Source organism: Astatotilapia calliptera, chromosome 19 (genome assembly GCF_900246225.1).
Source record: "Astatotilapia calliptera chromosome 19, fAstCal1.2, whole genome shotgun sequence".
Taxonomy (NCBI): domain Eukaryota; kingdom Metazoa; phylum Chordata; class Actinopteri; order Cichliformes; family Cichlidae; genus Astatotilapia; species Astatotilapia calliptera.
This window is the reverse complement of record NC_039320.1, coordinates 21,367,099-21,379,493: the sequence shown is the minus strand read 5'-3', so window position 1 is coordinate 21,379,493 and position 12,395 is coordinate 21,367,099. Positions and strand designations below refer to the sequence as shown.

Here is a 12,395-nt window from a genome sequence, read left to right as displayed (position 1 = left end):
GTGATTTTTAGGATTTCTGCCAGTGTGTAAAAGCCCTGCAGCCCAGCAGGCCTGCACTTACACTCCTGCCAATCTAAGCCGATTTTTTTTTTTTTTTTTTTTTAAAGACATAATCTGTAATCAGGAAGTTGTCTAATATAGCCTCTCAACCCACTGTTCTTGTTAACTATTTTACACAAATAAGCATTGAGTGACCAGGCAGATGTTATGACCCAATACAGTTTTATCTGTAAGGCTGATACGTCTCCACTTGTGTGAATAAAGTCAACTGCAATTTCGTGCTCTCCTTCTCGTCCTCTAGTTCATTCCTTTTCATGTCTAAAGTAGAAAATAAACTATTTGGTGTTTCTCTTCAGCCCTTTCCAGTTTACAGCTCATACAGCAGCACTTCTTCTTTGACACATAATTACCAACTGACATTATAGTGGATGGATAGCACCATTAGTTGAGTGCAACATTGAGTTGTGCCAAATCAACCTCTTCTGAGATTGTCAGGCTTGCTGTTTTCTCGCGTTCTCAGCAGCTCCGGGGACAGAAGTAGTGAAGTTTAGTTTATTAGTTAAGTTTGAAGTTGAGTCAAAACCTACCAGAGTATTGCAGTTGGTATTTAAATGCATTAGGTCACTAACCGTGTTAGACAGCTTCTCAGTTTCAGGCTAGTCTGGTTAAACTCTCACATCTTTCCCTTCACTTCTTCTCCTCATCCTCCAGTCTTGCCTACTTTTCTTCCCTTCCTTTCCCCCTCCTCCTTGCCTCCTCGCCTCCTCAACCCCTCCTCTACTCTTTTGTGAGTCTGTTTCCTGTTGGGCACAAATGCCGGCGCCGCATTTCCTTCCCTATAGCCTAAAGTAATACAGGAGTGGTACATACATGTACAGTTGCAAAAAAAAAAATGCAATTTCCAGTAAAATACGGTTTGATATTCACTGAGGGCAGCGGAAAGGACAAATGGTGTGACTAATAACACACAAGCACATAGAGGGATCACTCAACGTAAGTGAACCTCTAAATCTTCAAAAGCTACTGTGAGTCAGGTTTGAAATTAAAAAGATCAAACACAGTGCACAATGCAATGCTCACAGGAAGCGGGACCTGTATGAGCACCAAAACATGAAGAAAAAAAGATGAAGAATGCTGAAGGGGACAACTTCAAGGCAGCAGTCCCTTTTCCTGAAGTGGTTGAGAGGTCTGTCCACGGTTTAGTTTGAAATGTACGTTTTGCAATGGCAAAATCAGATTACTGATATTAACCCAACTGAGATGTTGTGACCTCAAGGCATCCCAGAAATCCTGCTGAACTGAAACGGCCTCGTAAGGAAGGATTGTGAGGGACCAAGCAGCCAAAGCAAAGAGGACACAAGCAAAAATATCTTCAAAAAGGGTTTTCTTTATTTTAACCCTCAAAAAGTCCAAAATTAACAAAATTCAAAACCATACTTAGCAGGCCCATAAAACAGGTCAACTAAATATAACTCTACAAAAAGTAATTTCCAAAAACTTAAACAACAAAATGAGACACAACTTAACTCACAAACTGACCTAATTACAAAGACACATGAGGGTAGCTTTTATAATGATTTGGCCAAACCATTTGAACACAATAGGGGGAAAACAAAACACACACTAATATTAACTAAGCACAGAATAACCTAACTAAACCTAAAACACCCCTGCTCCTGGTAAGCCCATGGTTGGTCCTGCTGAGCAGGCATTTTGTCCCCAGAGTCCTCAGCCACGCCTTTTGCCCAGACAGGAAACAGCCACCGCCCAAACCCAGGTAACTCAAAGAAAGAGAAACATAATTAATATAACAAAACATTTTAGAAAAACCACACAATGTTACTATGTGCGCGCCTCATAATACCAGTGTTAGGTTTAACCAAATGATTAATGAAGAAAACTGCAAAGCAAAATAATAAAGTGAAAAATGGACTAATTTACCCCTGTGTGGCTGATGCCATCACAAGGATGTTCCAGAGTTCCTCCTCGCTGTTGTGCAATTCTCATAAGAAGCTGCAGAAAATATATAAAGGAGGCTGTGTGAGTAACTCAATCCAAGAAATTATATCTTCAATGAAGATCAGGTCACATTTTATTATGAGTCATAGCAGACAGCCAAAAGGATTCGCAAACTTTATCTTCAAACTTCATTCAGTGCTCAGTGGGTGTGTGTGGGTGTCTGCGTTCTTACGTCAGATTAGTCAGCAGACAGTGTGTATCACTGTCTTATCACATCTCCTCTGCTGTCTGCTCCCACAAGTGTATAAGGTCAATATGTGGCCAGGGCGTGTTCTGTGTGTCTAAACCGAGCTGCCATTAAACATGTTTATTATTCTGAATGGAAATCCTAAAACTGACCATTAAAACCAACATTAAAACAGGAAACTCTGAAGGCACTTCCCCATCCTATTAACATCTCTCACTTACAGGAGCATGATTCTTTTAATTTATGAATGATTTATGCTTTGCACTCAGTTTAGTTTATCATTTGTTTTTGTTTTTTTCCTTGATGTACTTTTGCAATCTGCAGTCACACGCTGCTCTTAGTTAGAGCGAGACGATCTGTAAGTACCGCATCATCCCACGGGGACGCACATCTCCTCTGAAACACATCATCATTTTACCTTCTGCTACATCTCCTCTTCTCCCTCTTTCTCTCCCCTCTTCCTGCAGCCACTGCTGCATTCCTGCTGCAGTAATCCACTCTGTCATCTACCTGCTCTGCATTCTATACAGTCATTCCCCTTGTTTCTCTCCCTCTCTCTCATCTTAATCTGCTTTTTCTCTGTCGCTCTCTGTCATTGCTTCTCTTCCATTATTGCACACGTTTCACTCTGCACATTTATTTCGTCTGAGCTCCTCTGCTGTGTCTCTTCTCCCTGTGTCTTTCTTTTTCTTCTTTCTCCCCCTTCTCATCACAGAGCCACTGAGGTCTCCATTCAGCCGCAGCGGGCTTCTAATGCCAAGGCTCAGGCTGATGAAGCACTGCCAAGCTCTGCCAAGCAAACTCTGTGTGTGCGCGCCCTGTGTTAGGATGGGAAAACGGTGAATGAACAGGATGCGGAGCAGAAGGTGGAACGGCTGTATGTTAAGAGCTATTGATGTGTCTGAATGAATTGACCGTGATTGTCTATTAGCTACCGCGAGGCTTACGCTCAGAAAATTTCCAATTCATAATCGCAGGAGACTTTGAGGATCAGCTGTCATTTCCCCCTCTTGTCAGTGCAAGGGGAAGGACACAGAAGTGCAGCAGGAAAGCAGGGGTAATACAGTGAAGGTGAAGGGAAGGAAATTGAAGGAAAGCAGTGACAGAAATGGGCGACTGGGGTGGGACATTTAGAGGTCACATGAAAGCAGATGATGGTAGCAGAGACTGATGACAAAGGAGAACAATAGCTGGGGTGATGAAAGAAAATGATGTATAGTAATCAATTATTATTGATGTCCTTGGCCTTTTTGGAGAAAGGACAATTGCTGCCTCTGTAGATTAGTTCTATTCATATAATTTCTTCATTAGTTTCATTAGTAATTGTCAATCACTTTGAGATCAATTCATGATTTCTTTATTGTGTAATTCCTTTATGTGAGTGTTTACACCACAAATCTTAAATGGAAATGCATTTTTGTGGCCCTCCCTGTAACACGTGGTGCAGAGTTACACGTTGCTCAGTTTGTCTAAAGACACTTTCCTCCCAGTGACACTGCAGAGCATTAAGTGCTATGTAAATATTTAAGTGTGTGAGCAAGGGAGGGCACGAGACCAGTCTGTGCCGAAACCAGTAAGAGTTAATATGGTTGACTAATTATCTCTTGTACTTCAGCATAAACATCAATTACTGGTATTTAAAATGTTAACAATGTGTTTTGCTGATAGGACACAGACTGTGTTGAGACATCCTCAGAAATGAATTAGTAAGGTTGATTTCTGTTCATCTGGACGCAACGTTTTCAGTGGGAGAAACGTTTCATCACCATTCTGATTCCTTCAGTCACAGCAGACTTCAGGTTTCCTCAGCCTTATGAACAGTACAGCTGCATAACAATCAAAACCAGCAGCACTGCATAACACTGAGCCACGAGATCAGTTTCATAATCATTGATAAGCAAATTGTTTTGACCCTTAATCAGCGGCCATGAGTGCTGTTTTCAGAGAATTGGGGAGAGGCTGCAATCACGCGATGGTCCGATAGTGAAAAGTGTGCTGATCCTTTGTGTCCGGAGGGGCAGAACAACCAAGACATGCATCTCAGTGGCTTACCAACCCCAAGGAATGGGTCCCTTGGTACTAACAGAGCAACAGTAAATGAATTTAAGTGCCAATAGGTAGAGCTGGGCGATATGAGATTTTTTCATATCACGATATGTTTTTTTCATTTCAGTCGATAACGATATCTATCACGATATAAGCCAAATAACTATATTTGTAAGATTTAAATGTGCCGTTGCTCACAAGTAAAATGTGAAATAATCAGCAGCTTGTTTTGATTTAAATATTTATTTCTCATAATAAGTTCAACAGGGTAGATGTACTTAAGGAACATGAGACTTTTTCAGATAAATAAAGGCAAATATTGCAAACTACACAAAAGGCAGCCGCTAAAGCGTTTAAGTTTCAAAATGGAACAAACGAAACAGACTAAATTGTCAAATCCACTTAGAAACAAAATATTAATTCTAAAAATAAATCTTAGTTTGTTTTACAGAAGAACAGACAAAACTGACTAACTTTTGTCAATATCAAATAAACTGAGAACTAAAAGGAAATTCTCAATCTCTCCTTTTTGTATAGCTGAGCTTTTCAAACAGTTTTAACAGTTACTTTAGTCTGACAAAAGCCGAATGACGAATTAGTGCTTCCATTCAGAGACTGAGGCTATGTCCACACGTACACGTACACGTGTGGAAAATCTCAGTTTTTGAAAACTGAGATTTTCCGTTTTCGTTTTAAAAAATAATCCCGTCCACACATAAAGGCAGAAATGAAGGAAAACGCTGCTATGAACATGCCAAAGCAGCAGGTGGCGCTAGATTCCTAACCGTGCAGAAATGTTGGCCAATCAGAGGTCTAGAAGCCTCGGTGGGAAAAAGTAAACAAAGCTGGGGCATAGAAGCAGAACCGAGTCGTATGTGTGGACGGACAGTAACTGTGTGTATGTAAGCATTTAAACACTGCAGAGAGTACAATTAACAGTATTGTAGAAATTCATTTCACCGAAACAATAACGTGGCGCACAGTGTGACGCATGCACCAGTTTATTGTATTTCCAGACTTGTTTTCGGCACAATTTACAGTGCACGCTACTCTGTTTTTTGTCAGACTTGAAATAGCCGAAATACCTTCACACTACGGAACTTCTATGGCTCTTCTGTTCGACAATCTCTCCGGCATTGGAACCATCATCTGTTTTCTCTTCGGTCATGCTCGGTTGATTTTTCTAGTCGGCACACTCATTTCCTCCATTACGCGCTGGCTCCATTACCCGCTGGCTGCTTCCCAAACAAACACACGTGCGGCTTGGCACTTGTGCTGTACGTAACAAGTCACGCGACGTGATGCTGCGGCTGTGATTGGTTCGGCTCTGCGCTACTTAATTTGGATTGGCTGACCTTTTTTTTTTTTTTTTTTTTTTTAAAAAAGAGGACAAGAGAGGCGAGGTCTATCGCGATAGCTTAATTTCTCTATCGAGTAAAAGTTATATCGCGATACATATCGTTATCGTTCTATCGCCCAGCTCTACCAATAGGATTGCAGGGAATTATACATCTGGGAAATTAAACAATCACTGGCTAAACGGATGAGCTACATTGTCAGACTGGACGCCTCAGTCTATTTACACCTACAGGCCAGTGGCCACTCTTTCAACTGATGAGGATTTGTACATGCTGGGCATGAAGGATTGCAGGTTTGCAGTTCATAGCCAATGTATGTGAGAAATGGAACGACCACTTGAACCCAGGAGCGAAGCCTAAGAGTACATCTTTACCTATTTACAATGCTGTGATTCCAGTCATTCCCCATTTTTCTGTGAAAAGTACTGATGGCCATTGGTAAATACTGATGACAATTTGCATCTCAATGATGTTGAAACTGAGCTTGTGGGTCATTGTTAGGAAATGGTGCTAGTTTCAGTCATTATGCAATTGTTCTGTTTTTAAGGTTAGGGAAACCTGTCAGCTGATACTCAAGAAGTCAGCCCAGCTGTCTCCAAACACAGTGGTAATGTGTATTTCAGAATAACACCACACAAGGATAGTATTTTAGATTTTGTAACATGTTCAGTTAAAGTTACTCAACCTTAATTCCAATCTTGATGTTGATCTTTTAAGTCATGCAGTTAGTTGAGATTGTATCCTTCTTCTTCTTCTCTATGTGAAATAGAGCCTGATCGATATATATGCTCATTGCTGGTCTGCATATATAATGGATCATATATGAAGCAGACGAAAACAGAGTAATACAGAGCATACACCAAATAACACTGCTCGATTCTCCAAATGTTCAGTAAGCAGATGGATTCAGTTCTGTATCAGCAGACGAGGGAGAAAATACTTAAAACTTAAAGTCTAAATATGGAAAGAAGAAATGGTATTCATGACTCTAGCTCTCGCCTAACTTCTGCCTCCACTCATTCCTTTTCTGCATTGCTCACACTTGTTCACATAGTGTTGTCTCTTAACAAGTGTCATCATGTTGTGATGTTTTCACGTTCTCTTATCAGTGTTAAACGCTGACACAAACGCATTCCTTTAGCAGCAGTTCATCGTCACACACATCTTTGCGTATTCGCACACGCTCATTGCAGCATGAGGATTTTACCTGTGCGTGCTGAAATTGTTTGAACATCTGTTATTCTACCACAAAACTGCAGTTCAGCTCATTATAATCGAGGCTGATGCTTTAATGCTGCTATGACCTTTAGCCCCCTTGCTCTCAGGTCATGTATGCTATCAACCAACTGTGTGGATGACCCGTTGCAATTTAAATACTGAACAAACACCGAGAGAAAGTTGTGAAACTAAAGTGACTTGAGAACCGGAACTGATTTCAAAAAAGAGATTGAAAAAAGCACGAGAATAGGTTTGCCTATTAGATGTTTATTCATGCTATGCAAGCTTACTGAGAAAGCTCCTCTTTCTTTCTCTGTCTCTTTCTGTTCTCTAATCATCTAATCACAGCATATACTAATTTCATAGTATGGTTTCACAGTGGCCAAAGTCTTCCCGTCACTTTACAAGTGGGACTTTCTAAGGTTTCATTTTCCTACGAGCGGCACACCCACACACCAATACAGACTGACCCATAAAATCTATTCCCTAATTCATTTCTGAGCATGTGGATTCCTATAATGGATTTCAGAATTAAAACATGCTGTTATTATCTTAATTAAAAGCTGTTAAATGTGTTACACAAAACTTCAGGAAAAAGTCGACAGCATGCTAACGTTTCAGACTGGTGGCCTTTGTGTGAGAGAGAATGGATATGTTGTTTTCAGTGCAGCAGTTTGGCGAGTATTTGATATTCACCATTTAAACTACATTATAGTGGTTTAATAGCACTGAATTAAATGAAAGGTGTATTATAACTGGATTTAAACACAGTTTATGACTCAGGTGTGCACAGCTCCGTTTCCATGTTTCTACGTTGTTGCTAGTTTAGTTTGGAGTCCGGCCTATATAGGATTTGTGGGACAGATATTGTCAGCAGTTGTTTTTATTATTATTATCATTATTTTGAAAACAGATTTATCGGCTGATTTGTTTCTTTAAGACACACGAGATGTAAATGCATTTCTTAAGATTTGTTATGTGTTATTTATTTACATTCTCCCCAACGCTGCTCACATCAACTAGTAGTTGTGTTTGTGGTGTTCTAGATGTTTGTGTTTCCAACAGTGACATTGTCAAATGCCCTCTGGTGGACAAACTATGTAACGTCAATGCTCATAACATGGCTGAAGGGTGTTTCTGCCATCTCTTCTTTACTTATTTTTATTTATGTCGTGTTTAATGGCTAATATCACAGACAAATCAGCAGCAGCAGAATCCACTCTCTTCATAACAATGCCTACTCCATAAAAGACACTGGATCACATAGGAGTGCTATTTGAAAGGGTTGGTGACCTCTGAACCCAAGCATGGAGGATAACATGCTAAGGGCATGATTCCTTAGAAGTAGGAAAATATTTCTCTGGAACTATGTGGCAACTCAAATTGGACATAAATTTTGACCAGAACATCAAAATGAAGGTTTTTCTAAGCTCGCCTTTGTCTGAAATACAAGTGTCCATACACACAGCTATTTACATATGTCAGTGATTTAAGGCACTTTCTAACTTTGGAAAAAATTAAGTATATGTTCTCTTCAGCTGGGTGTGTGTTTAATAGTGCTCGTGGCTATTGATCAATGGTCTTGATCAATGGTCATGACAATTTGCATATTAATGATCAAGGAACTGACCTCACAGCCCATTGTTCGTTCAGTGGGCTAGTTTCAGCTAACGTATCTCCCGCTGAAAATGCTACGTCCAGATGAACAGAATCAACTTTTTGGGATTTACTTACCTGGATGATTGAGCAAGACAAAGAAATATGTTGGGTTATACAGATGTCTATCAGAGTGTCTGAAAGTTAGTCTTTAGTATCAAAGGTCTTTCGTATCAAAGGACTTTACAAATCAAAAAGTTGGACTGGGAACAAGTATGCCACACTTTTTCTTCATAATAAGAATGTACCACGTGAGCAAAGTTTATAGAGTTGATAAGGATCTTAAGGATATTAGGCTCATTGACGAATAGGCAGGCTATGGATATGAGTTGATGCACACAAAGCAGTTAACTTTAATGCTCATTTTCTGAATGCTTTTTGTGAAGGACTAAATACTTTGAGCAATTCTTCAACATACTGAATCTGTTCTGAAGCTGAGACAGAAATGGGATCGAAACATCCTCAGTTTAGCTTTTCTGGATCATGGATCATGGATCACCCATGTGGACCTGCATGTGCCTGGCTAAAGCAGGTTAGCATGGTAAAAGCTGTAATGTTCAAAGCTATCTATCGCAGTTACCTCCTTTAGATTATAATGACAACATTCATCAGTTGGGGGTAGCGTTTTGCCAATGGGCGTTTTGAAATGTAACTTTTGATACTACTTTTTATAACTGTACCTCAATTTCCCCACCGACCTCTGCCTTTTTAGCAGGTCACCATCGAAAATAATGGCTTCTCCGGTTAAATAAAGGTTACATTGATTGTCTTGTGGCATAGTGTGGTATTGAAATGAAAGTACCACCCGGTTCAGCTTCAGTTGATATCCCTACAGCACATTACACAGTGGACATAAAGTCATACGAGTGGTTTCTTCTGCCGTTAGCTTGAGTTAAGAAGGTTACAGACTTTTTTTTTTTTTTTTTTTTTTATAAACACAATAATTTACAAAAAGTGCCTCCTGAAGATCATTCACGTAACGAGTGAACGGAAAATATATTTTTTGTTTTGATCTGATTATGATCAATTTATCAGGTCTGCGGTAAAGAGATCTTTTTTTTTCCCCCCTGTTTTTATTCTTCCCCTCTAAAGAAAAACCGAGGTATGAACTGAAACCACATCCCAGAATTGAAGTATAAACTGACCAGTAGTTTTGGAGAAGCCAGTCAGCCAGTTGGCAGATGTATCATTGTGGCCTTTTTTTATTAGAAGCTGCCTGATCGGAGTAGGCCTGGTTCTTCTAATTTGTCAGCACTGACACTGATTTATAGCAAGTAAAGAGACAGCTCTGTTTTTAATATCCGTGTGCTCTTGGGGATCAAAGAATCCATGCATTTTTGAGATATTTTGTGTTTCTGTTGAACTAACTAGATTTAAGTTGCTCCAGATCTCCTTGGCTGCAGATCTGCCCGAGGACAAGTTAGCTACTGACTGGCTAGTATTTTCGGGTGCTGAGTTTTAAATAGAGCATCAAATATACTTCCCCTGCCTCTCTCCTTCTGTGTTGCAGCAACAGTGACTTGTGGATGTAATCCTGATTTCTGTTGGAAAACATGCTACAATTAACTGTTTGGCCATAAAGATTAGGAGCAGAGCCGAAAGAAAAAAGCTCTGGGAGCTTTGAGTTGAATTCAAAGGCACAGCTTCAATCAGGTCATAACCAGAGAAGCCAAAAATGTAGTACATGTTTGGAACAGCAATACTCTTCCAACGAGTCTGACAACTCCTCTTGCTTTTTTTCACTCACCCTGCCACATCTGTCTTACCCTCTCTTCCACCTCTTGTGGGCTTTCTCATCCACATCCTCCCTCTTTCCCCTCCCTCTCATCTTCTTATCATGCCCATCCTCACAAGTGTAGTGGTGGTTTAAGCCCCAGCAACAAGGCCCTTGATGTAGACAGGGGAGGGGAGGGGATAAGAGACCTAGAAATGGGTATGGGTTACTAGGCTCACAGGGAAGAGGATGGTTACTTTTCACCAAAGCTTTCAAGCTAAAACTGACGGACTGAGAAATGTGGGTCACAACCATAGACTGGTCACAAGCAGAACTTTTACTTATCTTAAGCATAACTTTTGACCACCTTTCAGCTGGACAGACCTGATACTGATACTCAGAAAAATACTCGATGCAATTTTTGATACCAAGGGGGATAAAATTAAGTAATAGGGGTTGATTAAACAAAGATTTGAACAACAATTGTCCATACAGATGTTATAGTTGCTACAGTGTTGTTTATTTTCTGGTTCTGTCTAGTTGCCAGTAAACTTTTCTCAGCTTCAATCTGGCGTTTTAACTGAAACATAACACTTTTTGCAAACAAATGATTGTGTTATTCTGTTAAAATAACAGTCTGTTGTGACTGATAGGATTTTCTGTTTAGCTTCAATATTAACATTATTGTTTTATTACTAGCCAAAGCCGCTGATGATGACCTAATAGATTTATTGTGGGTAACTGCTAATCGTTGCATGGCTAGCATTAATCTGTTTGCTGGCCACATTAAGAGTTATGACAACGGTTTAATACTTCAGTCTTGTTGAAATGGGAGCTTTACTGACCTCTCGAAAGGCCTTATAAATGCCAGGGTGTGAGTCTTAAAGATGCTTCTAGTGTGATAGCATTTTTTATTATTATTAATTAGTAACAGACTATTAATTTTTCTAATTATCGTACTCTGTACACATGCAATCTATAGTACCTGCACTACTGGGGGACAAAAGTAATACCATCCCATTTTATGAATTTTGGTATCAAAAGGTAACATAAGTATCTGTTCTGGCGATATCGCTATAACCTTTTTATAGTGTGACAGATGGCAGATTATGCATTTTTAGACTTCTTCTGTCCTTTCCTTTTTTGTTGCTCTCCATCTAACTAACAAATGTTGGTTTTTCACACTATCCAAAGTCTGTGCAACTTGAAGTTGAAGTTAATTTTACATCTTAAGAAAAAATACATTTATACAGTTGCTGAGTAATTCCATCACCTACCAATCTTTGGAAGAATTAAAAAGAAAAACCTGACGTATCACCTTACCTTGTTTTAAGGGGATACAAAATCATCACTAAGATGTGTTTTAACATTGAGTGATGTTCTCCTGACATACAGACAGCATCTGCTTTGTCTTTATGGTTGTGGTTAACTGCCATGTCCCCTTACATAAACATATCTATTTTTCTACTAGAGACGACGTTCTCTTTACCCACTATTTCACCACATTTCAGTACTTATACTGTAAATTGCCATTTCACTCTGGCGCTTAAGGAAAAATCCAACTTGCTATTCCCATCCCACTTCAGCTTTTCCTATTGAACAAGCTACACCGACCTTAGCTCCTTATCCGTTTTTCTGCTGAAGAGCAACACTGCCTTTCACTTCTTTACCATTTTTCCAGAAGTGGTGCAACACTGAAAGGGTGAAAGAAATGGAGAAAAAGCAACATGACAGCACAGGAAACCAAACATTATGGGATGCCGGTTTTCTCTTTCTTGGAAAAACTGAAAAATGCAGGCCAAGCATCAGGTCTCTCCACCATCTTGTGGCTTCCACTCCTGCGCCAGCATCCTTCCACTGCAGTTGTCCTTTCACTCACTCACTGGACACACAAAATACACGATACATGTCACACATTTAAATATTCAAACTGGCAACAACCCCCCTACATGAAGATGTGGTTGAGGCATTTTGATTGGACTGGAGCCCTTCTTTAACTACCGTGTATGAGGCAGAGAAGCTTCAGGCCCATAAGTTCCAACCCAATGTCAAGTGCAACAGAGAGGTGATTTTTTTTTCTTTCTTTCCTTCCTTCTCTTTTTCATGGAGAGAACAGAATGTACTGAAGGCAGCAGGCAGGCAGGAAGAGAGTGGCTAAAGCCTTAATGATATGGTGTATGATTGTAACCTTGGAGTG

The 12,395-nt window shown here is 39.9% G+C and overlaps 1 protein-coding gene across 5 annotated transcripts in view; it reads left to right on the top strand.

Moving 5' to 3' along the window:
- Window positions 1-12,395, top strand: part of luzp1 (leucine zipper protein 1) — a 48,432-nt gene that overhangs the window by 20,344 nt on the left and 15,693 nt on the right. Inside the window, exon 1 of one of the 5 annotated variants that reach the window (XM_026151236.1) lies at window positions 1,601-1,777. The exons of 3 other annotated variants lie outside the window; for them this stretch is intronic. The gene's annotated coding sequence lies outside the window, so the exon portion shown is untranslated. Of the gene's footprint in view, window positions 1-1,600; window positions 1,778-2,488; window positions 3,073-12,395 lie in introns of those variants that run through there. One more of the 5 variants, XM_026151238.1, reaches the window with a different exon arrangement.